The sequence below is a fragment of the Mustela erminea genome, chromosome 10, assembly GCF_009829155.1.
Source record: "Mustela erminea isolate mMusErm1 chromosome 10, mMusErm1.Pri, whole genome shotgun sequence".
Classification (NCBI taxonomy): Eukaryota; Metazoa; Chordata; class Mammalia; order Carnivora; family Mustelidae; genus Mustela; species Mustela erminea.
The window spans coordinates 81921734-81946843 of NC_045623.1; positions in this window are offsets into that span (position 1 = coordinate 81921734).

Below are 25110 nucleotides of genomic sequence, written 5' to 3' on the forward strand. Positions count from 1 at the left end.
CTGCTGGATATGGGGCAGAGGGGTTAAGACAACTTCACTTAGAAGTTCAGTAGACCACTGAACGGGCCTTGAAGGATGAATAGGAGTTCCCTGGAACCACACTCCATCATGCTAAAAGGTTCAGTCTTGCACTGCTCGGTGATAGAGACCCACCAAGGGGCTTCAGGCAAAGTTGCAACAGCAGGATCTGAGCTGCGCTTCAGGGCAGTCTCTCTGGCTGCCGTGAACAGAGGATGCATTGGACTGAGGGTTGGCAGGCAAGGAAGACAGCCAGGTAAGAGATGATGAGGTCAGAACTAGGCATGTTGTCTGAGATGGAGAGGAAGGAACTAACACAATGAGATGTGTGGCCCATTAGACACTGGAGGGAAAGCATGGAAGGGAAGTCTACCTAACAAAGAGGAGCTGGGGGCCCCATGCCCAGAAGCCTGGTGGGAGGAAGGTGGGCTCCAGGCGGAGAGGTCTGCGACTGGCCAATGGATTTGGACTGACCCCGGCATTTGGGTCAACATCATATCTCAGCCTATCTTCTTGGCTTCCCAAGTCCAAAGCCCCTTATGCTGGGCAAGTGGGGGAGAACATCTCCATACTTGCCCAGGGAAGGAGAAGAGGGGGTTTGCTCTTGGTGACCCTCTGCCTGGGGAATAGAATCTGAGATGAACTTACCCCCTGCCATTGGCGTTGTCATCTCAGAGGTCAGCGGTGAGCTGGCAAGAGCAGCCTCATGGTGCAAGGTTGGGGAGGGGGGCCCGGGGCCTGAAGGAGCAGAGCGAGCGAGTGCACACAGCTCAGTCAAGAGGTTTGCCTGCTGAAGGAGAAGAGGACGGGGGAGGAGGGAGAAATCTCTACATGTCTAAGGGAAGGGACAATAGAGGGAAAGGTACCCCAGTGAGGTCCCTGGGAAAAGTGGACGGGAGAGGACACCAGGCAGAGGTGAGTATATATCTTAGACAGGATTCAGAAAATATGATCCCCCGAGGATGAACCCATGCCCCGTGAGAAAGGGCGTCAGGGAGCCTTATAGAATTTTGGCCTCTTTTTCTAATAAGCCGGAGGTGAGCGTGTCTGCTGAGAATGGGGGGAGAGTGGCTCCAGGAAGGCCGGAGTCATTGGCCCTGCCGGTGAAGAGAAGGGGCAGCGGGAGGAGGCAGGACGGTGACTGTGGAGTCGGCGAGCCCCCCACCTGTGCTCGGGACCCAGCGCACAAGGCAGAGCGATGCTGCTGATTTGAAGTGGGCTGGGTCCCGCGTCCTGAGTCACGCTTGGACTTGTCAACCATGTGTCCTGATTTTTGAGTGGGAAAATATGTTGCCTGCTGTATCCGTTAGGGTCTCAGCAGGAAACAGATGGCACACTCAAATTAGGTAATTTAAAGAGGCTTTATGAAGGGTCTTTTTCAAAGGTGTGGGCAGGGCATAGGGGAGCCTTAAGGGTAGGGCAGTTCCCCCCTTCTGGCTCATTTGCGGGAAAACTTATCACTCAGTTATGACCTTAGTGCTGCAGGGGCAAGAATAGGGATGACAATAGCACTCAGAGGGAGAGCCTTGAAGGGGGCTGGCTGATGGAGCCCATTGTTCAGCCAGCAAGGAAGAGCCAGGAAAAGAGATACCCCTACCTCCCTCCCTTCCTCCCCTCCAATTTCCGGCTGGGCGTCTCCAATAGCTGAACCCAACAGGAAGTCAGGGGGCAAAAGAGTCTATTCATGGGTCCACAAGGGTCATCAGCATAGAGCAGGGCAGAGAGTGGGTCTAGAGAGCCAAACAGAAGACATGGAAGACAGCTGTGGGGATGTCCATCTTCAGAAATGCTGTCCACCTGTGCAAGAGGGAGCGGCAGCCTGGTCCTTGTGGCCCCCCCATGCCACACAAGGAAGGTGCATCCTTGTGTGTGTTGGGAGGGGAGGGTGTCGTGGGGGGAGAGGGGACATGTCGTGTCTCTCAGCTCGCCTCCTCTTCTCCTCCTACCATAGCTCTGATTTCTCTGGCAGCAGAGTGGCAACACTTCTGCTTAGAAAGAGTGATCAGATTCTTTGATTAGGAGGAAGAAGGTGGGAGACAGAGGACATGATAAGAGAGATAGAACCTCTGAGACTCTGGGTTTAGCCACATGGACAGGTGGACAGACCAGGGACCACCCCCCCCACTGACCCCTGTCCTGCTCCTCATCCCATCAAGTACAATTCAGTCAAAGGTGCTAACAGATCGCTGGGAAAGATGGATGGAGTAATCAGGGCAAATGAAATTAACATGCACAGGGTAATCAACACTCATTAAGCCAATTTAGTCAAGTGATGACCTCAGTCAGCTTTTATTTAATCATATACTTAAATGTCAAATCAATATGCAAATCTCACCCAGGCCTTTTCCAATTATAACCCATTAAAAACTTTCAAGTAAATCAATGCACCCAGGCAGAGTGGCTGTAGCCAGGAAAGGCAAGCTGAGCCCAGAGGATTGGTCAGTGGCCCTTTTGTCCAGAGCACCCCCTCTGCCTCTATTCCCAGGACCAACACTGGTACCCACCCCTTATTTTTCCCCCTGCCATTTATCGTCATCCTGTGTCCATCCCATGGCTCCAAAGTGGCTCTGTGGAGAAGGACACTGAGCCAGCTCTTCCCTAAAAGTCACATAATAACCACATTTCCACCGAGGGGTGCCTGGGTGTCTCAGTCAGTTAGGCGTCCAACTCTTGACTTCAGTTCAGGTCATGATCTCAGGGTCCTGGGATCAAGCCTTGAGTCCGGCTCTATGCTCAGGGCACAAAAGGGTGAGAAGGGGGTGGAGAGACAGCTTAGGGATTCTCTCTGCCCCTCCCCCACCCACTCATGGGGACTCTCCCTCTACCCCTCCCTGCCTCCACGTGTGCATGCACTCTCACTCTCCCTCAAAAAAATAAATAAATAAATGTTTAAACCCCACATTCCCACCTCCACACACTCAGCACTTTGTTTTTTGCAATTGGTATTTGTGTCCATTATTTTACTGGAGCCCCCCCCCGCAAAACACCTATTAGGTAAACATTACTGTCCCCATTTCTCAATAACGAAATGGAAGCTCAAAAAACCTAGAGGCTTCTCCCCAGGACTCTCTCGCTGGTAGAGAAGGGAGACTCCCAACAGCACCCTGAGGCCACGCCCAGCCCAGAGGTTCCGGCAAAGCCCGGAGGAGGAGTCTTCGAAAGAGGCTTCTCTCCCTTCCAGAGACTGAGTCACCAAGTCCCTGTGCCCCACCCCCAACCCCCTTGCGAAGCTGGGTGGGACTCAGCCCTGTGTAAAAGGCTTGTCAAACTTGGTTAACTTGGCCCGGGCTTGTGAAAAAAGAGGTCAAATCATGACTGTCATTGCTTATTAATATCCCATCTCCTTCTGACACTGTCTCCCACTAGGGAGACAAGAGACTGACCAACCAAGGTCCCACAACAAGGAAAATAAGGAACGGGCCAGCCTGCACCAGATTCTTGCTTAGTGCCACACCTGCACGGTGGCAAGTACTTTTCCTTTGGTGGGCTGTGTGTAAGGTGTTACCACTCTACCTCTTCAAAGAAACGACCAAGAGATCAGAGAGGGTGGCTAATGGTGCTGAGGTTGCACAGTAAGTAAATGGTGGACTCAGGAATGAAAACCAGGTCTTTCTGAGTCAAAAGTCTCAAAGTCCACAGATCATCCATGCTCTGGGGAGGGGAGCCTGGGGCTCATGGTGGTGGGCTCTTTCCCAGGGGGATGTACCACCAGCTGATACAAGTTAGGCTGCTGGGCTAAGGGCCTGATTTCCTAGAGCTGATACAAAGTGTCCAGAGACACAGTCTGAACTCCTGACTGGCACAGAAAGACCATCTTCAGGCTGGAGCTGCAGAAATGACAGCTGCTTCTCGGAGATCTGCTTCTTGGGGTCAGCCAAGAGCTGACAGGTAAAGCACTGAGAGTCTTGATAATATCACAGCAGAGCCAGACTGAAGATGTGTTCCAGGGAGATGCACATAATTGACTCGCATATGGCACGGCGGTGCTCGGCGGCGACCCTGAAAGTGATTGGGAGCGTAGGTGACCACTGGTATGAAGGAGCTAACACTGGTGCCTGGATGGTTTCAGGGCCCCACACCTGCAGCTCTGAACCACTCCCGAGCTGGTGGAGAGGGGATGCCCCGAGCTGAGTAGGGGGAGAGTTAGACAAACAGTAACCCTGCTGGCAGAGCCAAGAACCAGTGTCCGTGGACAAGACTGGAACCATGAAATTTAGAGTGGTGCCAGCCCTGCCTACCTCATACAAGACAAGGTCAGAATAGACAGTGCAGGTAGAGCCTGTTTCTGGCATTAGTGCGTCAAATCCTGTGTTTCGGAAACCCCTCAGGTCTAGGCAAACTCGGATAGTTGGTCCCCTAGAGATGAGCCAGCCAGGGCTATCCACGTGCAACCGCCTTCCACCCTCCACCCAGCAGCTTGGGACAAGTCAACCCAATGTGACACAGCCTTTTCAACAAGGCTCAAATGTTGTGGGGCTTGGGTGACTCCTCCTGACAATTTCATAACCAGAAGACAGAAGAAGAGGGGACAGGGAATAAGAGGAAAGAAGAGAAGAGCCAAGAGATCAATGGTGCCGGCAGGTGTCCAAAACTCTGCTAGGAGCACTCGAATTTATGATCTTACTTAATCCTTGAAACAACTCCAATAGATAATATTATTCTCACTGTAGAAATGAAAAAAAACCCAGGCTCAGCTTAGTTGAAGAACTGACACAAATATACAAATGTGTCAAATCAATATGTTGTACACCTTAAATTTAGACAATGTTATATTGGCAGATTCCTAATTTCCACTATCTTCCATTTTTTACAAAGAAACTGTTTTTCTGGACAGACCTTCACCGCCAAGTCATTGCCAGGGAAGGGGGAGGCACAAAGGGGCTTGGTGGTACCAGCCATTGTGTGTCAGAGAAGAGAAAGGCAGGACATGGTCTGTAAAATGTCCCTGTTCCCCCCACCCCAGGAAAAGCAGATCCTAAAACATTTTCCTCATAGAGAGATGCAAGCCCCTGCCTGGGTCTTCAAAGGGGAAGATGGCTCCAGGCAAGGAAATGAGAACGTAACAGTCAAGTGGGACCTGGAATGATTCTGGAAGGACAAGGTAGTTGCAGGAGTCTGGGGACTCAGCTCGTGAGGAAGCCCCAATTTAAAGGGGGCTTGTACAGAAGACAGGGGACCAGGTCAGAGGACCCCACAGACCCACAAGCACCTCCAAATCCCTGAATTGCCAAGGCTGCCAAAAAGGCCAAGGGAACTGCAAAGGGACAGGAAAGAGCTTTAGATGCGTCTCCAACCCCCAGAAAAATTCCCATCTGGGAGGATGAGAAAGCGCTAGAAATCCTGGGGAGCAGAGGAATGGTGAGAAAATTCCAAACAAGCAAAACTATTTAAAAAAAAAAAAAAAAAAGATGTATTTTTCTCGCTTGACCTCCACCCTGGTAAGGATCTAGGCCATGGGTTAAGGCACACATGGAAGGTAGGTCACGTCCATGATCACCAGAGCCCCGCAGGGAGGGTCCCCAATGTAGGACCTCATCTCCCTTCTCTCCAGCAACCCATCAATCTAGTGAAACTCTGGAGGCTCATGACAGCCTCTCAGGCTTCCTGTGGACAAGATGTGGGTCTAGAACCTGGGGGTGGTAGGGAATTCCAGGGGGTGGGAAACTCAGCGACAGCTCGTGATTGTTTTTCCTAAATAGTAATGTCCATGGGATGGCCTTGCCACAATCATCCCCCTCCCTTCCTTGACCCATCGACCCCTATGCCACTCATCTTCACCTCAGCATTCATTGAGCACCTACTGGATGCCATGCACTGTGCTGGGCACTGGCACACTGCCACACGTGAGGCAGACAGGGCTCAGCTTTCATGGCATTTAGATTCCAACAGAGATGACAACGTTGATCAAGTATTTCCAGCTCCGCTCTCTCCCAAAGAACCCTCACACAGATTTCTATGCTCCGTGTTCGTGGATGCCTCCTGGATATGTATCTCCGGCCCAAAGCTCTCCCCTGAATGCCAGCTGCACGTTTTCAACGGCTTCCCTGGTATCTACATTTGCATTTCTAACAAGTATTTTAAACTCAACGTCTCTGAGACGAGATGCTTCCACACCTTCCCCCTCCACAAAACCTGTTCCTGCTTCTCCCCCAGCCTTCCCAGTTACTCAGGCAAAAACCTAGAAGTTAGGCTATAGCTCTCTCACCGTGCATACTCACAGATGCATGCAACCCAGTCTATAGCCAAGTCCTTGGGGTCCAAATGTCACCCCAAGAAATCCCGGATGGGACCCCTTCTTACTAGTGCCACAGCTGCCACTCTGCTCTAAGCCCCTGGCATCCCTCTCCTGAGCCACTAAACAAGCCCCTTACCTCCTTGCTTCCCGCCACTCACCACCCCGTAGTCCAGTAGCCACACTGTTGCCAGAGTGATCTTCTTCACAAGATCAATCAGACCATTTCCCTCCCTTGCTCAGAAGCTTCAACAACAAGTCTTGCTCTGGTCCCTCTAGCCTAAAACAAAGCAATGCCCTCGTCCCGGGTCCACCTTCTGCTCCCTCTACGTCGGGCTTCTCAAAAGGGTTTTCCTTAACCAAGTTTCTCCACTACCTCACCTCTTGACCCCATGACAAGCATTGCTTTCTACATCCAAAACTGCTCCCACCAAGTTGACTGCTGACCATCCCTTGGCCGGTGTCCTTGGTCTTCACCATCGGTGACATTCTGCCCATGACTCTGCTCACCATCCACTCCCTCCTCCTCTGAGCAGTCCCTTCCTAGGGTTTCTGGACACCAGCTCTTCCCTGGCTGTCCTCTCTCCTGTCATCGCCCCTGGAGGGACCCTTCTTCCAGCCACTCCATAAATGGCGGGGATTCCCAGGGTTAAAACTTGGCCTTTTGTTCTGCTTACCATAAGCACCCTCATCCACTTTCACAAATTCATCACTAGATCCCTGTCACTAATTCCCAGGTGGTCCCCTAGCCCAGGTCTGCAGCCTAGACTCCAGCCCCATGCTTGTAATTATGACTCTGTCCCACCCATGGCACTGCAAACCATGAACACAGAGCGAGCGGGCCATTACCTCATCATTGGATCCATACATGGACCATATTCTAATCTAATTTCTGATGCCAAAAGTTCTGGCTTCCTCCAAATCTCCTCTCTCCTTCAATCCCTATGTCTAATTTGTAATACAGCTTTGTGGTCTCACCTGCCTTCTTAATGTGTTTGTATCTGTCCCTGCCTTCTACTGCTCCTGCCTCAGGGGGCCCTCTCTGCCTCTTGCTTGGACCACACCTTCAGGCCCCCCTCCTCCAACCAACCTCCAGGATCTCAACACTGAAGACATTTTTCTAAAATGCAGATCTGACTATCATTCTCTTCCTTTGAACCCTCTATTGTTGAAACAACTAGCTATTGCTGCAGAGCAAGTCACCCCAAAACTCAGCAGCTTAGGATAACAGCCATTGGGGTTTTTTGTTTTGTTTTGTTTTGTTTGTTTGTTTTTTAAGATTTTATTCATTTATTTGACAGAGAGAGACCTAGCGAGAGAGGGAACACAGCAGGGGGAGTGGGAAAGGGAGAAGCACGCTTCCCTCAGAGCAGGGAACTCGATACGAGGCTCTATCCCAGGACCCTGGGATCATGACCTGACCTGAAGGCAGACACTTAAGGACTGAGCCACCCAGGTACTCCGATAATGTCATTTGTTATCACTCATGCATCTCTGGGTTGGCTGGGGTCACTCCTGGTCTGCAGGTAAGCTGGGGGCTCAGCTTTGGTCTGGCTTCCCTGGGGTACACCTTCTCCTCAGACCAGCAGAAATGTGCAAGACCTCTTGAGACCCAGGCTCAGAATTGATGCATGACCAATCTACATCATTTCATTGCCCAAAGCAAGACACACAGCTGAACTAGTATCAAGAGGTGGGAAACAGTACTCTCCCCATGATGGGAGCATATGCAAAGTCCCTGAGCAATGGACATGAGTACAGGAAGGGATAAAGAATTGGGGCCATAAACGCAACTCACCACGGTCACATCCCATGGTCCATAGCATCAAATCTCAACTCCCTGCCTCCAGGGGCTGGTTCAGCCACTGCCCTATGCTCTGAATTCCCAACCATAACCCACCATTCACTGCTCCACAAGTACGCCTTGCCTTCTGGTTTGCCTCTGCACAGGCTGTTTTTCATTCCCAAGGCCCTTCTCCCGCCCACCATTGTCCACCTGGGAAATTCATACACATCCTCTAAGATTTAGCTCAGCACGCAGCTCCTTGCTCCCCGTTACAGAACTCCCCCTTAGGCAAAGGTGTCATCTCATCCCCTGGATGGTATATAAGTTTGCTCTTACCATTGTAACAAACGGACTTTGTGGTCTAAACAACACACATGTGTTCTTTTCTGTTCTGGAGGTCAGAAGTCCAAAATCAGTTTCCCTGGGCTAAAGTCAAGGCAGGTTCCTTCTGAAGCCTCTGAGAGGAGAAACTTTTTCAGCTTCTAGTGACCATCTGGCTTTCTCGGCTTGCGGCCCCCTCCTCCATCTTCAAAGAGTAAGAGCATCATCTCAGCCTCCGCCCACATCCTCTTCTCCTCGTCCGTGCCAAATCTCCCTCCGCCTCCATCGCAGGAGGACACGTGATTACACATAGAGTTCACCTGGGTCATTCAGGATACTCTCCCCATTTCGAGAGCCTTAACTAAGTCACACTGGCACAGTCCACTATGCCAAATAGGACAATATTCACAGGCTCTGGGGCTTAGGCCCTGGGATCTTCAGGGGCTGCTATTCAGCCTTACTGCTGGCAGTTTCCATATTTCTTCTCCTGGCTCAGGACCTGGCACAGTATGGCTGTTCAATACATTTAATGAAAGAAAGAATGAATGAGAGAACGAACGCAGTGCCAGAGTCCCCATTGGGGGTGCCAGGGTCCCCAGCAGGCTGGCTGGCACAGGCAGCAGTGAAAACCCAGCCCCTACATTCACCATAACAGAGAATATTCTCTGTAATAAATAAGAGATCAAACCAAGCCCTCTGTGCAGTGCAGGAGCTAGGCTGCCTAAACTAAAAAGGAAAAAGATTCCTCCCCAGAACTGTGGAGACGGAGCTGTGAGCTCACCCCAAGGAACCATTAACCCCCTGTTCCTTGTTAAAACTGCAACAGAATGCACTGCAGGCAGGTCCCATAACCCTACTCACCCCTGTTCCTGTGTATTCAACAAAGAGCTGTGGGTACCACTCTGTGCTGGTCAAATAAAAACACGGTCCCTGCCTTCAAGGGGCTGCCAGTCCAAACTCTTTTTGAAAATCTTTGAAATGAACCCAGCACAATTTCCAAATGTGCTGAAGCTCATGCGAAGTCCTGTTCCTTACATTTTCAGAGGTCTCCTGGCAGAGCCTTTCATTCATTGCACAAACATGGAGCACCTTCAGGGTGGGCTGTCCCAGCAGCCACCAGTGGACGCTCCCCATAGGACTTCCGGAGCCTTCCACCTTGCCCTGATCAATTCCCCCTGCAGTGCAAAAAAAAAAAAAAAGACTGCAGGGAAGTTGGGAGGGTGCCTGGGAAGGGAGGTGTGACTGGCTACTGGAAAGGCATCAGGGATTCGAACCAGGGAGGTGTTTGCTCAGGGGCGGAGGAAGCCAGGCTGAGGGAGGATGACGGGGAGGGTGGGGGTGCAGAAGGGATCCTGATCACAGGAGCCACGAGTGACTGCATTAGCTCTCCCTACAGGCCCGCATGTGCTGTCTGCTCGATATAAATGAGCTCACTTAATCCTCCTACCATCCCTGCAAGACAAAGACTAGCAGACCCATTTTACAGATGAGGAAACAGAGACACAGAGAAATAAAGGAACTTGCCCCAAGGCACATAGCTGCAAGTAGAACTGGATTTGGATTGACTCCATCTAGACAACTTCTTCTAGATAACCGGACTGTGAAGGAGAGATGAGCCATGTAGGCGAAGAGGGAGGTGCGATGTTCCAGGCACTTCATGGTCGGGGAGGATGTTTTGTAGGTAGAGGAATATAAACACGTCTGTGCACTAAACAACACATTTGTGCACTGGTGGGTGGGAGCTCAGCTGATCGAGGGGGCAGGATCCAGGACAAGGGTGGGGCCTGGGCCAGGCCCAGAAAGAAAGAGAAGGTGGATGGTGACCCAGAGGCCAGCAAGGCATCAGAGGGCCCAGAAGCCAGTGTCAGGCTGAAGGCCAATGGCTCCAAAATTCATCACCTACAAATGTCCTCGCCCACTCTGTCGATAGCGTGTCATCAACATGAAGGATGCAGGGTCTCTGGAATCGGCTTCTATCCAAGCACGTACACCTAGTGGTGGAAGGTAGACCAGCCAGCCATGCTCAAAACTTCAAGACTGATAGGTGGAAGCAGGGCTTCCAGAGACTTCTTCTCACCTCCAGACAGGCTAGAGAAACACTTCTAGGAAGACAGCCATGGTTGGGAGTGTCTGAAATTGGAAGATAAAACCCAAGAAGGGAGTGAAAAGAATAGGAAGGGAAACCCAGACATGGAAGAAACAATGGGGCGCCATCCTGGGATTAAAGCCATCTCCTGCCCACACAGAGCTGAAACCACTGATCCTGGGACCCTCCCAGAGGCTCAGCCTATGTATCCAGCTGCAAGTATGCCTTGCTCCTGTGGTCCCCGTGGCCCCATGTCAACATCCCTCTCTGCCCTTCTCCAGATTTGGAGCTCAGAGAAGAATGACCCAAAGGAACGGACCGAGGAGCCCAGCGCTGATGCAGCCCTGAGGAGAGGGGGCCTGGCCCAGGGGCCGGACAAGGCAAGGAAGGCATTTGCTCATTCCTTCACTCCTTTGCTCAACAAATATTTATCAGGCACCTACAACGTGTCGACACTGGAGTAAAAGATGAGCAGAAAACAGACAATCAGTGATCTCGGGAGTTTATGGCAAAGGGAAAGAAAGAGATAGGCTTGAATCAGATACTCACAGAAAGAGGTAAAGTGATCATAATCAGCGTACAAGAGGCACTCGGTCTTACAAGCGTGCATGTCAGGGGCTGACTTACCAAGAACTCAGAGGCTTTCCTAAGTAAGCAGCTCATGTGGCCTGAAATCAGAGCACAAGTGGGATTGGCCAAGTGAAAATGGGCAGAACACCCAAGCAAAGGGGACAGGACAGATGCGGAGGACAGTGGCTCTGGGATTCACAAAGAGCCTTCACTCCATCAGGAGATGGCAAGTGGAGGATTCCGCTGACATGGTATCATCCAGAGGGAGCAGAGTGAGTAACAGTAGCTAATACTTGTGTAACTGTAACTAGCAATATAGAGGACACTGATACAACTAATAATAACATAAACACTAATATCACTCGTACAGAATTTACTCCGTAGCAGACACTGATGGAAACCCTTTTTCTTTTAAGCTATTTAAAAATCACAGCAATTCAAGGAGTCGAATACAATGGTATACCCATTTTACATATAATACCCAGAGATGGCGAGCAACTTTCTTGAAGTCACACAGCTTGTAAGTGGCGGCTCCTAGATCCATATCCAGGCAGTGGAGCTTGAGTCTGGCTCCAGAGCCTGAACCACCTCCTTGTTGATTGAGGACTTGCTCTGTGGATGTCTGTGCTCACGGCAAGTTTTCATGCCACGCTAGTGGGTGGCTCACAGCAACACCCTGGGGGTAGTTAATCAGTAGTAGGAATAGTACCACTTCGATAGAGAGAGGGTGGGATTTGCCTAAGGTCACACAAGTGGCACGTGGAGCCCCTGAGTCCAGAACCTAGGAATCCAGAGTTGCAGGGTTGCGTAGAGGGAGCAGGAAAAGACTAGGGCCCTACCTCAAGTCAGCACAAGGGACCACTTGGGGATCTTTCGGCAACAACAGACAGATTCATTCATTACTTCAGGGGAAAAGGGATTTGTTGAAATTACACATGTGCATGGGTGTGATATAATAAAAAGTAAATAGTTGGTCTTTATCCCCGTTCCTGGCACGCAGCTCCTAAAACCACTGGAATCTCTTGAGTATTAACGGTGTCTTTTGTATGCTAATGAGATGATTGGTGGCTGGGGGCCCTAGAGAGCTGCAGGGTGGGGGCTGGTTGCTGGAAAGAGGAAGGTGTGATAAGAGGGGTGGAACTTTCAGCTCCAACCCTGACCTCCAGGGATGGGAGAGGGGCTAGAGACGGAGTCGCTCACCAATGACCCAGGATTTAATCTTTCACACGGACATTAGAAAACCTCCATTTAAAAAACCCTACACAAATGGGTTCGGAGAGCCTCCAGGCTGGTGAACAAGGTACTGGGAAGGTGACACCCCCAGAAAGGACATGGAAGCTCCGAGACCCTTCCCCAACCCTTGTCCTCTGCATCTCTCGCCTTTGGCAGCTCCTGAGCTGTATTTTTTTTTTTTTTATCATAAAGCCAATAAATGTAAATGAAGTGTCTTCCTGAGCTCCCTGAGTTTTTCTAGCAAATTATCCAATCAGGGAACCCCTGATCTATAGCTGGTCGATCAGAAGTACAGAAAGCTCAGAGCTTGTAATTGGCATCTGAAGTGGGGGGCGGTCTTTACCTTTTACCTTTTGGGGCCTGACGCTACCTCTGGGAATACAGAACTGACCAGAAAGGTCGGGCATCCAGCTGGTGTTGAAAAATCAGTGAATTGGTTGTTAGTGTCCGAAAAGACCACATACTTCTTGTCGAGAGTGCTGTGAGTAAAAACAGTTCAGGGGATCATAGCCAACCTATGCAAGGCCTCCCTTGAGTAGAAGGTCTATTTCAGTTGTGTGGCTTTCGTGGTCCTCTGTGCACTCAGCAGGGATGGGGGCAAGGGTTTCTCTGGAAGGTGGTGTGAGCAGCCTGAAATACATCCAGTGCACCTGAGTAGAACAGAGCGGTTAGAATAAGACATTGGGAGAGCATGAGTGGGGGTCATGGGTCCAATCTGGAGGAGGCAGCGTGAGGTCAATGCCAAGGGTTCCATTGTGTGCACAAGCAGAATGACGTGAAAAGCAGGCTGGAGGACCAGACAGGGACACGCAGGGAAAGAGCTAAACACACAGACCTCTTGTTAGCTGGTGAACTTGGAAGGCCGACCAACCCTGACCTTCCCACAGGAGGGTCAGCCTACCGAGGGTCAGTGTATCTAAGCACCATGAAAGTCCATGGGGCAAATGTCAGCGTGACAGAATGCGGCCAGGGAGGAGTGCGGCTGCCGCCGAAGTCTATGTTTCTGGGTGTCAGTTTTCTAGAATTTTGCTGGGGCAGAATGTAAGCAAAGCAAAGGCTGACACATCAGAATGCCTGTGCGTCAGAAGGACAGCCCAGCGTAATAGCCACATCTTGGGGTGTCAGCTGGGGGGACAGCTGCTTTGATGGGCAGTTGGCAACTGGGAGTGTCAGTGAGGCCTGTGGCTGCAGCCAGCTAATACCCTTGACGTCTGTTCGCCGGGACCCAGGGCACATAACATCAGCAGGAGAGGCCTGCCGTGCTCCTAGCCCATGAGGCATGGCTCTCCCATCCAGAAGAGGGATTTGGAAACGAGGGAAAGGGGAGTATTCCTTTGCTAGGGCTGCTATAATGAAGTACCGCAGACTTGGGGGCTTGAGCCACAGACAGTCTGGAGGCTGAAGTCTGAGGTCAAGGTTGGAGCAGGGCCGCTTTCTTCTGAGGCTTCTCTCGTTGTTTTTGTTTTTTTTTTAAATTTTATTTATTTATTTGACAGAGAGAGATCACAAGTAGACAGAGAGGCAGGCAGAGAGAGAGAGAGGGAAGCAGGCTCCCTGCTGAGCAGAGAGCCCGACATGGGCCTCGATCCCAGGACCCTGAGATCATGACCTGAGCCGAAGGCAGCGGCTTAACCCACTGAGCCACCCAGGAGCCCTCTCTCATTGGTTTTATAGAAGATCGTGTTCTCCCTGTGTCTTCACATGGTCTGCCCATGTGGTCGTCTGCCTCTTAATCTCCCCTTCTTCTAGAAACACCAGTCAGGGTTTAGAGCCCACCCTAAATGCCTTCATTTTATCTTCACCGCTACTTAAAGGCCCTATCTCCAAATGCAGTCACATTCTGAGGTCCCGGGAGTTGGGGGGACCTCTACATACGAATCAGGGGTGGGGGGGGGTAGAGGAAGACACAATTCTGCCTGTAACAGGAGGCAACTAGGGAAAGAAGAATAAGGAGCTATTCATTGTCAGAACTGAGCAGACAGAGAGGCAGCCACCAGGTCAAGCATTCAATCAGGGAAGACTTCTTGGAGGAGGCAGGTTAGTAGACAAAACTTGGTGTCGACCCAAGGAGACTCCAAGCAGCCCAAGAGTGCCTAGGTCCATGGAAAACAGAGAACCCCTAAATGTAAACACAGGGAAAATTCAGGGAGAAGCAACCAAGCAGAAAACTCTGACCTAGGGGGGCTACCCCTTCGAAGAAACCCTGGGGGGCTAAAATCAAATCTCCCCAAAGCGGGACAAGGTTTAATAAATAATAGCATTTTTTAACATATAATGTATTATTTGTTTCAGGTCTGTGAATCATCAGTCTGACACAATTCGCAGCACTCACCATAGCACATCCCCTCCTCCATGCCCAGCACCCAGCCACCCCATCCCTCCCACCGCCCTCCCCTCCAGCAATCCTCAGTTTGTTTCCTGAGATTAAGAGTCCTTTATGGTTTGTCTCCTTCTCTGGTTTCATCTTATTTTCTTTTTTCCCTCCCTTCCCCTATGATCCTCTCTGCCTTGTTTCTCAAATTGCTCATATCAGTGAGATATATGATAGTTGTCTTTCTCTCATTGGCTTATTTCGCTCAGCATAATACCCTCTAGTTCCACCCATGTCATTGCAAATGACAAGATTTCCGGTTTTGATGGTTGTATAATATTCCATTGTGTATATATATATATATATATATATATATATATATATATATATATATCACATCCTCTTTATCCATTCATCCATTGATGGACATCTAGGCTCTCTCCATAGTTTGGTTGTTGTTGATATTGCTGCAATAATAGCATTTTTTTCCCCATTTTTGAAATACCTTAAAGTTTTAAGAGCATGGGATTTGGTGTCCAACCAGCCTGGATGCCATCAGAACTCTTGCGATCTGTGTCACCTGAGACAGTCACATGACATCCCCCCCTCCGCTTCGGTGTCCTTGTCCACTCAGTGGAAATGATTCTCATACCATCTTCCTGTGGTGACTGCAGAACTGTCGGGATGACACTGTAGAAGCATCTAGACCAGAACGTGGCTGGAAACAGGGCTCAGGAAATGGTGGCCAGTCAATAAATCTGCACACCTGTGATTTTCTAACTCCCTGAGGCCGCTGGACGGGGCCTGCTTCTCACAGCTGGCATGGAGGGCACCCGGGGCCTCCGGTCTGTGGGAGCTGTTGGCTATGCTGCTCTCCTGTCCTGTCTTTTCTAGGAGGCTAAGGATGCCGGGCTTGGGTCCCCAGTGCTGTGCAGGCCTTGGGCCGGGCCGGTCAGCTTGGCAGGGAGGCCAGGAGGAGCGGCCACTCAGGTGGAAAGCTTCCAGCCATATCTGAAAAGCAAATCACTTCCCCCCGCCTGGTTTGTCCATTTCTGACTCAGGGAACTGAAACGCCTCATTTCACGGCCTCTGCTCGCCAGAGCCAGCCCAGGGTGGGAGGCCGCAGCACTTTCCACCCCTGCCCGGGACCCTGGGCCCACAGCAGAGTAGGGCACACCGATCACTGAGTGAGCTGGTCATGGGGCTGTCTTCTTCCCTCCACCCCGTCCTCCCACATTTGACACAGAGCCTCCTTCCATCTCGAGTCTCTCCTTTGGGCACACTCAGTGGCCAGGGCCTGGGACCAGACAAACCCCGGGTGTGCACCAAGCCACAAAAGGCAGAGGCCCATGGGGACACACCTGCGCAGACATACGGGTCCTCACACATATGCACACGCACACACACATACACACACACAAACCCTGTCGAGGCATGCTTGCTACCCGGCTTCTCAGAGCAATAGCGAAGGGCTGACTGCTAAGGGGGGAGGGTCGGCCCCCACACAGAAGGTCATGGGACCAACTCCAGACCCTTGGTCCCCAGAGATGGTGGTGAACTTGAGAGCCCCCTGGTAGAGCTGACTGAGTGTAGACTCAGGGTTCCCAGGTCGGCCTCTCCCAGGGATGACCCAGGACTCTCCTGGCTGTCGACAGACATGGGCAGGTATGTGCAGAGCCAGGGGCCTGGGAGAGCTAATCAGTTCCCAGGGGAATCCAGAGAGAGCACAGCCTGAGCCCCAGGCCTTAGGATACTGTAGCCAGAGATCCTGAGTGCCTTCAGACCCCAGAGACTGGAAAGGAGCTGGGACGGGCTAAGACGAGGATGAGGCTGGCTGACTTTGATATTGGAGCTGAGGCTGAGGTTGACACTGGGGCTGGGGGGCTGGAGGGGGTGCTGGAGCCCTGAGCCTGTCAGGGGGAGTGGTGGTAAGTTCCCAAGGGTCTTCAGCTCCAGCAGCTCTGGAAAGCCGAGAGACAAGGACTTGGCTGTCACTGGCCCACTCTACACGAAACAGTGGCTGATGAATGACTTGCTTTTTTGGCTAATGAGGTGCAGTGGGAGTGAGACAATGTCAGCCCGAGCCTGGAGTCTGCGCTGAAACGTGGAGAGCAAAGACAGCCTGCCCTCGAACCAGCCACTAGCCTAGCCTGGCAGACACAGCCTTCCCGGAAGAAGCAGAGGGACAGGATGGACACTAGCTTGCCTGCCCCAGGCCTGTCTGCAGCTGAGGCGTCCCCCGTGGGTCCCCAGACCTTCCCCACCTATGTCTGTGAGGGGGACCTCCATCTCTCCCCCCCGACCCCCTGCCACCCTCCAACTGCATCAGACTCACCCCCTCCCCAGGAAGGAGCCTGTAGGCTGGGACCCTCAGTCCCGGGGCTGGAGAGGGACCCGAGCAGGACTGGACTCAGAAAGGCAGGACATAAACCCCACTTCCACCAGGCTGTGAAAATCCCTTTAGAATGGAAAGAAACACAAACAAACCTACTGATGACCTCCAGCAGTCCCTTAGCCTTGAGGAGGGCCCCAGGTATATGTGAGGAATAAGGCAAAGGTCTACACCACATAGAGGAGCACCCTCCAAAGACAAGGAGAAAGACCCCCACCACTCCAGTGACCATCACACAAGAAAGCCTGAGATGTGGGTTGCCGAATAAAAGACAGGACACCCACTTAAACTTGAATTTCAGATACATTACTAATAAGTCATTAAGTCTCATACAATATTGGCAACACATTTATACTAAGAACTTATTCATTATTTATCTGAAATTCACGATAAACTGTGAATTCTATATTTTCATTTGCTGAATCTGACAACCCTACTCATAGGTGAGGCCTCTTTGGAGCAATAGAAACGTGCTCCTGGGTCAGGCAGTCTTGAGTTCAAATTCTAATTTTCCCACTTATCAAACAGAGGACAAGAGGACTATCACTCAGCCTCTTTGGGTCCATGTTTTCTCATTAATGAAATACATTCTATCCTGCATACATGTTATGTTGTTCAACAACAAAAACAAAATATTAAATTTTGAAAGTTTAAATTAAATGAGATGCAGTATGGGGCCTGGAATGGAGCCTGGAACAAAGTGTTTTGTTTTGTTTTGTTTTGTTTTGTTTTGTTTTGTTTTGTTTTAATAGTGATGCAAATACTAGAAGTTCCACAGTTTGTGACAGCAAACTGTAGATCAAGAGTCCTGCCAATGAAGAAGTCAAACTCTCTCTCTTCGCAGAAGACATGATACTTTATATGGAAAACCCAAAAGACTCCACCCCCAAACTACTAGAACTCATACAGCAAGTCAGTGACGTGGCAGGATACAAAGTCAATGTACAGAAATCAGTGGCTTTCTTATACATTAACAATGAAAATACAGAAAGGACAATTAGAGAATCGATTCCATTTACTATGGCACCAAGAACCATAAGATACCTGGGAATAAACCTAACCAAAGAGGTAAAGGATCTGTACTTGAGGAACTACAGAACACTCATGAAAGAATTGAAGAAGGCACAAAAAGATGGAAGACCATTCCATGCTTTTGGATCGGAAGAATAAACACTGTTAAAATGTCTATACTGCCTAGAGTAATCTATACTTTTAATGCCATTCCAATCAAAATTCCACCAGTATTCTTCAAAGAGCTAGAGCAAATAATCCTAAAATTTGTATGGAATCAGAAGAGACCCCAAATTGCTAAGGAAATGTTGAAAAACAAAAATAAAACTGGCGGCATCACGTTACCTGATTTCAAGCTTTACTACAAAGCTGTGATCACCAAGACAGCATGGTATGGCATAAAAACAGACACATAGACCAATGGAACAGAGTAGAGAGCCCAGATATGGACCCTCAACTCTATGGTCAAATAATCTTTGACAAAGCAGGAAAAAATATACAGTGGAAAAAAGACAGTCTCTTCAGTAAATGGCACTGGGAAAATCGGACAGCTATATGTAGAAGAATGAAACTAGACCATTCTCTTACACCGTACACAAAGATAAACTTGAAATGGATAAAAGACCTCAATGTGAGACCATCAAGAATCCATCAGAATCCTAAGAGGAGAATATAGGCAGTAACCTCTTCAATACCAGCCACAGCAACTTCTTTCAAGATATGTCTCCAAAGGCAAAGGAAACAAAAGCGAAAATGAACTTTTGGGACTTCATCAAGATCAAAAGCTTCTGCACAGCAAAGGAAACAGCCAACAAAACAAAGAGGCAACCCACAGAATGGGAGAAGATATTTGCAAATGACAGTACAGACAAAAGGTTGATATCCAGGATCTACAAAGAACTTCCCAAACTCAACACACAAAAAACAGATAATCATATCAAAAAATGGGCAGAAGATATGAACAGACACTTCTCCAATGAAGACATACAAATGGCTATCAGACACATGAAAAAATGTTCATCATCACTAGCCATCAGGGAGATTCAAATTAAAACCACATTGAGATACCACCTTTACACCAGTTAGAATGGCCAAAATTAGCAAGACAGGAAACAACGTGTGTTGGAGAAGATGTGGAGAAAGGGGAACCCTCTTACACTGTTGGTGGGAATGCAAGTTGGTGCAGCCACTTTGGAGAACAGTGTGGAGATTCCTTAAGAAATTAAAATTAGAGCTTCCCTATGACCCTGCAATTGCACTACTGGGTATTTACCCCAAAGATACAGATGTAGTGAAAAGAAGGGCCATCTGTACCCCAATGTTTATAGCAGCAATGGCCACGGTCACCAAACTGTGGAAAGAACCAAGATGACCTTCAATGGACGAATGGATAAGGAAGATGTGGTCCATATACACTATGGAGTATTATGCCTCCATCAGAAAGGATGAATACCCAACTTTTGTATCAACATGGACGGGGTTGGAAGAGATTATGCTGAGTGAAATAAGTCAAGCAGAGAGAGTCAATTATCATATGGTTTCACTTATTTGTGGAGCACAACAAATAACATGAAGGACATGGGGAGATGGAGAGGAGAAGGGAGTTGAGGGAAATTGGAAGGGGAGGTGAACCATGAGAGACTATGAACTCTGAAAAACAACCTGAGGGTTTTGAAGCGACTGGGGGGGTAGTGGGAGGTTGGGGGAGCCGGTGGTGGGCATTAAGGAGGGCACGTATTGCATAGAGCACTGGGTGTGGTGCAAAAACAATGAATTCTGTTACGCTGAAAAGAAATTTAAAAAAAAAAAAAAAAAAAAAAAAGAGTCCTGCCAGCTGGGAGAATCCCTGTAGGCTTCCTGAAGGAGGTGACATCAGCACCAGACTCTGAAGGAGGAGCCAGATTTCATAAGAAGGTACAAGAAGGACACAGCAAACAAAGAGGTGTGTAGGTACATTTCTTCAGCCAAAATCCTGCTGGGAGTCAAGAGGCACTGAGTTTTCTGAGCACTGGGGCATAAATGCTCAGAGGTCATGAGCTCTTAGTAGCTCACAGTAGTGGCCACCACGGTGCTGCCCTCCCCCACCCCGCCTGCTTCACTCACTGCCTTCTAGCCTGGCCTCTGCCAGCTTTGAGTGTGTAGCCCTGCCAGAGTCAAGGAGAGGAAGGAATGCACAGAGCTCCTCAAGACTCCTGCATGACCAGACAGATGCCTAGGGGTGAAGCTTCTGGAACTGGAAGCTGAAGAGGTCAGCAGGGGCAGGTCATGTTGGGCCTGTATGTCGGGCTCTCCCCTCAAGATCTTCAGGGGCCAGTGAAGGCTGTAGAGCCAGGGAGGGACTGAATCCACCACGCAGTCAGCCCAGTTCAAGCAACATCTACTGAGCATACACTGAGTGCCCAGGGTGGGTTGCTGGGTCCCAACCTCCTGAGCTCATGGTCTATACAGACCAGATGCCAGCTAGGCAGCAGGTAACACTGACTCACAGTAGTACATGTGCCGCGTGGCAAGTGTAGCAACAGGGGTTTATAACGTTCATGCTGGCAGCTCTGAATGCACAGACCAGAGATAGAAGACTGGGGATGGAAGCTGGGGACAGGTGACAACTGAAGAAGGTCAACCAGAAGAAGAACCCTGAGCGGTGGGGATGGAGTCAATGATGGGGGGAGGAGGGGGTGATGTCCGAGGGTCCCAGGAAGAAATGCCGAAGTCAGCAGGTGCCTGGTCAGCAAGGGTTTGGGCCACAGCCCCAGCTTACTGTCAACGCTGTGAAACCCTTTCAGGTTGAGGGAGCATGCTTCAGGAACTCCCAGAGTCAGTGGCAGCCCCCGACAGATGGGGGCTGGTGAACAAATAGCCCAGTTTCTTCTCCCTGTGATTGGGATAACCCTGCAACACACTCTGTTCTGGTCGCACTGGAATCCTGGTCCCCGAGTCTACTTCTAGAAATCCCAACTAAGATCTGGAACTCAAGTAGGTAGTGACCTTCTCATTACAGGAAGTGTTCAAGGAGCGGTCAAGCAACTTACCCCTGCAGGATCACAAAGAAGCAGTATCGCAAATTCATCCTACGTTCTCTGAACACCTAACCAGGGTGTGCTCAGCTCTGCCGGGGGCGGGGGAACCCGCCCTTGCACCCATGCCCAGGACTTGTGGCTGTGACGGCAGTCAGGATGTTGGACCCCGGGCATTCTCCGGACGGCACTGAGACAGAGTCCAGCATGGTGGGTGTTGGGGTGCAGACAACAATAGAGAGGTGACTGTCCACAGTTTCTGCTCCAGAAGGCCTGGTCCCCACTTCTGAGTTCTACAACCTTCTCTGGACGAGGAGAGTCTCAGCTCTCATCAGAGTGGGAGTGAGGAGGCAGCCCTGGGCCAAGACTCCCTTATCGAGAGTTTCCGCTCAGTTCCATTTCTGGGCAGATCACTCAGCAGAGTGGCTTGTGAGAGGGTTTCCAAGCAGCTTCCACATCAGGAATTAGTGGAACCAATGGCCCCAGAGGCTGGGCCTGCACTGGTCCTGTGGGCTCTGGCCCCACCCACAGCAGGGTCACAACCTGTCCCTGCACGTCCTGCTCTTCATCTTCCGAGAGAGACCAAGAGTTTCTCTGACCCTGCCACTGACCTTGAGCTAGCCTCCCCCACTTAAAGAAACCTCGGTTTCTTCAGGGGGACAGTCCTGGTGCTGTGGGGCTGGGAGCACCAGCAAGAATGGACAAAGCAATAAAAATCAATTTAGAGAAACTGTGACAGGCAAGCCCGTGACTGGGAGCTTGAACTCAGATGTAAATAAGGCACAGGCCCTGTCCACACGACGTTCCCCATTGCAGGGAAATCAAGTCCAGAAGAAACCCAGAAAAGCCCCCATTTGGTGTAACAGATGCCCAGCTGCAGTGCTGTGGGAAGGCAAGGGAGCAGGTGACCCTTTCTGTGCAGACCAGCCAGCAAGGGGTCGGGGACAGCTGAGTGAGAAGGAAGCCTGTGGCACTCACTCATTCAACAAATGGCTTACGCACATATGTTGTAGGCAAATTCAGCCATGGAGATATAAAAAAACACAAAATGGTCCCCCCAAAATTCCCTGCCCTCATGGAGCTTGAAGTCTGATGGAGGGAAACAAACTAAAAAATAAAATTAAAAAACAACTAAAGTAATAAAACGTACGGTTGTGTTGTTGGTGATGCATACTCTGGGAAAAATAAAGTGGGAAGAAGGAACTAGGCAGTGCCAGAGGGATAGGAATTCTGTAACGTTTAAGAAGGTCAGGAAAGGCGGCACTGTGAAGGTGACGTTGCATAGAATGGGGGTGGGGGAGTGCAAGACAAAAGGAAACAGCACGTGCAAAGGCCCTGAAGCAGGAGTATGCTTGGCATGGTCAAGGAAGGGGCTGCTAGAGCAAAGTAAGCATGGGGAGAGCAGTACAAGGTGAAGTCAGGGAGTTCATGGGGGACCAGATGGTAGAAGATCTTCAAAGTCATGGCGAGGACAGTAACTTCCTCTCTGAGTGAAATGGGAAGCCAGTGGGGCATGCCTGGGTAACTCAGTCAGTTAAGTCCAACTCTTGATCCCAGCTCAAGTCTTGATCTCGGGGTTGTGAGTTCAAGCCTCATGCTGGTCTCCACACTGGATGTGGAGCCTACTTAAAAAGAAGGAAAGGAGGGAGGAAAAAGGAAGAAATGGGAAACCAGTGAAAGATTTGTCCTCAAAGGAACAACGTGCTCAGACTCCTGGATAACACAATGGGAAGGAGGAGAGGGACAGAGGCAGGGAGACCAGCGATGCGGCTAGGACCGTAATCCAAACCAGTCTGCTGGGCAAGTGGGTGGTGAGAAATGGCCAGATTCTTGTTAGGTTTTGAACCTAGAGGCAACAGGATTTGGTGGGTACAGGGTACAAGAGAAAGACAAAAGGAGGCCTCCAAGGCCTGGGGCAGAGCCTGGAGGTGGGGCGCCATTCCCTGCAGTGGGGAAGAACACAGCAGCAATTTGTTGCAGGAGGAAATCAGGATTCCCCGAGGGATGAAGTCCAAGGGCATCTCGGGCTGAGGGAAGAGCACAGAAAAGGCGTGAACACACAGTGTATCATTCCTGGAGCCTCCGAGGGCTCTGAGGTCTGGAACAGCCTGGAGTGCACAGTGCAAAGTGGCTGGAGATGCAGCTGGAAAGGTACACTAAGTTGTAGCCGGCGCAGGAAGGGCCCCGAGTGCCCCGCGATGGCCTTCTAGATTGATCACATGTGCCCTGGGGCACCAGCCGAGGTTCCAAGCGGATAAAAATAGTCAGAATTGCTTCATAGAACAATGCCTTGGCCTCACCGTAGAGGGTTCACTGGGGAGCGGGAAGCTGGAGGCAGGGGCACAGGGGGGTAGCCGGTCAGGGCATGGCTGGGAGGGGCAGGAGATGGTGAGACCTATACCCGATCAGTGACAGCGGAGGGAGACGAGGCCTCTCTGACAGAGACTCCTGGGGGGATCCCGGCAGCTGGCTCGTGGCTGATGCAAGGATGACATCAAAGGCGACATCCAGGTTCCTATTTGGGGGTGCTGAGTGGTGAAGTTCCAAGACCATACAAAGAAAGTAGGAAGATGGGCAGGGCCCCGCTGTGGGCCCCCCTCACGGGGCTGGAAGGTGCCAGCTCGGGGCTCAGCACACAGAGAACGGGCCCTTCCACACTGCTCCCCCTCCCCCATCCAATGGACCCCAGGCCTGCCGGAGATGCTGGCCTGGGCCACCCAAGTGGGGGCAGTGACTCCATTTCCAAGGTCAAGTCCCGGCCTGGTGGGAGCCCCCCCCACCCCCGCCAGCCTCCATTTCCGTCGCTGTAAAACCAAACGGTGCCAGGCCCCTGTGCGCCTCACATCAGCACAACAAGATGCTTAGTCAATAAAATAGTTGAGCCAAGTGAACTCAGCATGCGACTCCAGGAGGAGTTTTTTTTTTCAAGGGGAAACGCTATCATTTCCCATTCCTGGTTAATGAATCATGGGAATTATAGCAACATTACAAATGGCTTTCTGTGCAGGCTATTACTTTGTTTCTGCAGGGTTCTAATGGCAGGCCCGCTTCACTGAGGGCTCCGCCTGCCCCCGGCTAAGGAGAATAATAGTATTATTATAAGCGGTCCCTGACAAGGCCCCGGCCTGGGAGGGGTGGTCGCCCAGGACTTGACGAATTGGGTCTAACGTGGGAAGCCCCATGTGATTGATTGGGGAATGTCCTGGGGAATCCCAGGCACTTTTGTGCTGAGACGGGGCACAGCTAAGTGGGGACTCCCAGGATTCAGGCTGGGAAATTGGGGGGGTTGGGAGAGAAGGAGAACTGAGGGGAAGCTGGTGAGCTTTTTTTTCCTGGGTGTGGAATGAGGGAGCTGTAGTGAACAGGACAGACTCAGTCCCTACAGGATTTGGGGTGCTCAGGGACAGACTGAGGGGAGTAGATGTGTCACAGCCCTCACCAAGACTGCCCTGAAGCCTGGGCTGGTTCCTGTGATGGCAGATACCAGAAGAAGCCAGACTGGCCCTGTCCCTGGAAGCTTCCATCCAGGGCAGGGGCCAAGGACAGAAGGCACAGAGATCCAAGCATCACCCAGAGCCACTGGCTGAGGTAGAGCTGGTGTAAGTGTGGGGGCCCTTCTCCCTGGTCCCTGCCCTTCCCCCTTGAAAGTGAAAGAGCTGGAGAGCCTGGGGACCCACCATGGGTAGTGCCCCATCCACCTAGAGCCAAAGCTTGTTGAATAAGCTTCATGAAGCCTTGCTTCTTTCAAGCCTGCCGCCTGCTTTCTGCAGTGTCAGTCAAGAACTAGTAAGTGTCTTACAAGGCTAATCAATCATTATAGGAGAACCCACGTGATGTGGTCTCCTGGCTCACGAACCCCTCCTGGCCACAGCCGGCGCTCCCAGGGTGGACACCTAGCCCAAACTGAGCCACCCACACTCTGCCCCCCAACAACGGAAGATGCAAAGGAAATGTGTTTCGTGGGATCCCTGCTGCGTCTCCAGCACCCTGAATTCTGCCCACCACACTGCGGGGGGGAGGAGGGCCTGATCAGTGTGTATTGAACAAGCAAACCAACCAACAAATGAATGAGTGAATGAATGAGCCTTGTAGGGGAATCTGGAATTTTTAACTGGGAAACGCAGAGATCAGAAACT